Genomic DNA, 4,120 nt, shown 5'->3' with positions numbered 1-4,120 from the left:
TAGGCACCATTCGATGAATACACATCTGTCATTTCACCTTCTTCTCTGTCCTTCCATGGCTACCAGTCATTTCTCTCTCCTCTCACTACAAGGATTTGAGCTAGTAGCGATGTCGATTAGCGACGGCGGGTAGCGGCGTTGCTATTGGCAAATAGCGATGCAAATAACGACGCCAATAGCGACGTTCCACAGGGAAAAAAAGCAGGCTAAATCCGAGCGCAGTTTCATTTCGCGTTTACACATTGTGTGTTTTGAGAGCGAGAGCGAGGGAGAGAGCGACCGTCGTGAGAGAAGGAGAGGAAGAAGACTTGCCACCGCCGCCGTTCGTGAAGGAGAGGAGGAGCCTTCATCACAAAGAGAAGCCACCCCACACTCGCCATATCTCATCGGTGAGTCTCCCTCTCTCTTTCTTTTGGTTGTTTAAGGTTTAAATCACTTTTTCTTTTGGTTGTTTAGGAGACGAAATGAGAGAAAAAGAGAGGGAGAGGGAGAGAGAGGGAGAGAAAGAGAAAGAGAGGGAGAGGGAGGGAGAGTGCATTCTCTCTCTCCCTCTCCCTTTTGCTTGTTTAATTAGGTTTAAATTACTTTCTTTTTTGCTTGTTTAGAAGAGGAAATGTGAGATAAAGAGAGAAAGAGAGGGAGAGGGAGATAAAGAAAAAGAGAAAGAGAGGGAGAGGGAGAGGGAGGGGGAGGAAATGAGAGAGGGAGAGAAAGAGAAAGAGAGGGAGAGGGAGAGGGAGGGAGAGTGCATTCTCTCTCTCCCTCTCCCTTTTGCTTGTTTAATGTTTAAATCACTTTCTTTTTTGCTTGTTTAGGAGAGAAAATGAGAGAGAAAGAGAGGGAGAGGGAGAGAAAGAGAGGGAGAGGGAGAGGGAGGGGGAAGAAATGAGTGAGGGAGAGAAATAGAAAGAGAGGGAGAGGGAGAGGAAGGGAGAGTGTATTCTCTCTCTCCCTCTCCCTTTTGCTTATTAAAGGTTTAAATCACTTTCTTTTTCGCTTGTTTAGGAGAGGAAACGAGAGAGAAGGAGAGAAAGAGAGGAAGAGGGAGAGAGAGGGAGAGAGAGAGAAAGAGGGGGAGAGGGAGAGAGAGAGAAAGAGGGGGAGAGGGAGAGGGAGAGAAAGAGAAAGAGAGGGAGAGGGAGGGAGAGTGCATTCTCTCTCTCCCTCTCCCTTTTGCTTTTGGAGAGTGTTAAGATATATTGTGAGAGGGAGAGGAAATGCGAGAGAAAGAGAAAGAGAGGGAGGGAGAGGGAGAGAGAGGGAGAGAGAGAGAAAGATAACATATATTGGAATGATAGCATATCCATGATTATGGTAATGGTATCCGCTTTTCTTTTTTTATGGGTACAATTACATCGACTCCTTAAGAGGGCTAAAAATTAGTCATACACTTTATAAAGTCTAATTAGGAGATTTAACATGCACGATAATAGACTTATCGATAATGGTATGCAATGTGCTTTGCCATGGGCCACGTACATTGGTGACTCTTTAAGATGACTTAAAATTGGTCATGTTCTTCATTATTTCCAAGTAGGGGATCTAATTGTGATATGCATAATTCATTGTTTTTGTATTAACTTTATAGGCATAACAAATTAAAAATCATGCCAACTAGTCAATGGAAGGACTAAAAGAAAATGATACCCTAGCTAATGGTCATTACGGTACTTCATCAAAATGAACCCAAAAGTATTGTTATAGAAGAAAAATCCCTTAAATTGAGCATAGGATATTTTCTCTCAAGTCTTATGACTATGAGTAGAATTGATTGAAACAAATTTTATTACTATAGTTGATAAATTTCATAGATGGCATTAATTTTAATACGCGATCCTAGGACAAAAAAACCACATTTCTAAGATGCTTTTTGTTGAGACTGATTTATTATTAGACTAAGAGATCCTCAATGATGCTCATAAATGGATTATTTATATTCAAAGCCCTCCAGTGCAGTTGTATAAGTAATCCTAGTAGAGCCCCTCTAAGATACTCAAAGTACATAACCTAGAGACCGTAGCTAGGTATATAAGGTATAATGGTTGTATAAGAAGACACCTCAATAATTGACTTAATTAATCATAGCATCCTTGTCACCAATCTTTTTGTTGCAATGATGAAGTAACATATTCATCACTTTTCCTTTTAGAATCTAAGCCATTATCCAATCTTTTAGTCAAGTCCAAAAATTTAGTCTTCGACTCATGAACATCAATAACATCAATAAATCTCTCAACTACTATGTACAATGCAAGAGCTAATGGTCAACTTGCAACTTGACATACATCTCCATAAAGCTATCAAATTGAGCCTTGTTTACTGTAATGTAGATAAGATGGAAAACGAAGAAGGTCTTATTGTTTAAGATTGCGAGGTGTATCTTAATCAACGTGTCCCATGTCCTTGCTCTCAATGCAAGTTGGCAATTAGAAGAAAACGCCGATTGTCTATAGAACACATACAACGATTTGGCGAGTTTCAATCTGAGATCATTGATCAGGCGATTGCAGATTTTCAGCAAATGGTAATTTGAAGTTAATATTAATCATGTTAAGATATCGAGCTCCACTTGTGATATGCAAGGGTGACCGTTGTGCATTTATGTCATCGACTTGTCAGTTGCAGATGCGGTTGGTACACCGTCCATGAATAATAACTACATGATAGCTATCCTTATCTACTCTAGTTCGTGGCTCAGTTGGTATGCCATCTTAGTTAGTTGAGTTTGGTTTGAGACCCATATATAGGGTTCTTCTATTTCCTTGTACTAGAGTTCTTTTGGCTTACACAAACTAAGAAGAGGAAAACTGTTTTCAGCCTCCACCTTTGTGTGTATTCCCCCATTGTGCAAGCAAGAAAGCTACAAGTGAGACTCCTTCCTTCTCTCCCACAATCTTGACATGGTATCAGAGCCTTGTTCGTGGTAAGGAGCTCAAGAAAGCAAGACAAGCTCGCGGTGTTCTAGTAAGAGGAGCAGTGTTGCTTTCATTTTCTGTTTTGGGAGCAGATCTCTGCAGCAGGTAGCAAAGCCGGAAATTGCAAGAGTGCATTGTCTCAGGTTGAGACGCCCTTCGTGGTGAAGCAAGAGGGTAGTATATGTTGCGGGAGAGGGCTTTAGCCCCATTGGCGACCCTATTTTTTTTATTTGAGGCCATTTCGGGGCCTGTTTTGGAGGCGAAAGTTTTCTGCACGCACTTAGGAAAAGGCCCAGTTTTATGCTGTGCTACCATTGTTGTACAGGTCAGTGAAAAGTTACCATAGAAATTGCATTGTATGCTTGTGTGCAGAGACATTGGGAGTTACAGAATCATCCTTGTTGCCTGTTGATGCAAAATCGTCACTAGGAAGTGACTGTGTGGTCAAATGCCACTTTCGTCAATTTTGCAAATTAGCCCTTGTGAGGCTGAAGCTGTGTTCTTTGCAGTGACAGAATTTTTTATAGTGTTTTGTAATGGCGTCTGATTCTCTCTCACAGATTGTCACTGAAAAGCTTGACAAGAACAACTTCCAAGCATGGAAGTTTAGAATGACGAATTTCCTTATGGGAAAAGGATATTGGGAATTTGTTGCAAGAAATGAAGAACCAGTTCTTCCTTATGTTTCCAATCAAGAGCAAATGCAGACATTTAAAGCATGGCATGAGAGAGCCAGTAAAGTTATGTACTGGCTATCTATCAACATTTCAGACTCTATGATTGTGCATATTCAAGATGCAAGTACGCCAAAGGAGACATGGGATACTTTGTCAAAAATGTATAGCACAAATACGCAAGCCAGGAAAATGCAGTTCAAGCAAGAGTTGCACAATGTGCAAAGAGAAGGTATGAGCATCAATGACTACCACATGAACGTGAAGAAGATTGCAGATGCACTTGCTTCCATTGGGTCGCCAGTGGAAGATGATGATTTAGTTTCTGTGACCTTGAATGGTCTAGGAAAGGATTATGCACAGTTTCGGACATCCATTTCAGTTTGTGAAAGATTTCGTGATTTTGAGGAGTTGATTGCTTTTCTAATTTCTGAGGAGCAGAGAAATGGTGGTGCATCTTCTTTAGGAGGAACTTCAAAAGAAACTATCTTCTACTCAAATGCTAGAAGAGGTAGAGGCAGAGGTAGAGGA

The sequence above is a fragment of the Lygodium microphyllum genome, chromosome 2 (assembly GCF_053477565.2).
Source record: "Lygodium microphyllum isolate KBCC chromosome 2, Lygodium_microphyllum_v1.1.10, whole genome shotgun sequence".
In the NCBI taxonomy this organism is placed as follows: Eukaryota; Viridiplantae; Streptophyta; class Polypodiopsida; order Schizaeales; family Lygodiaceae; genus Lygodium; species Lygodium microphyllum.
Note: the sequence above shows the minus strand (reverse complement) of the source record.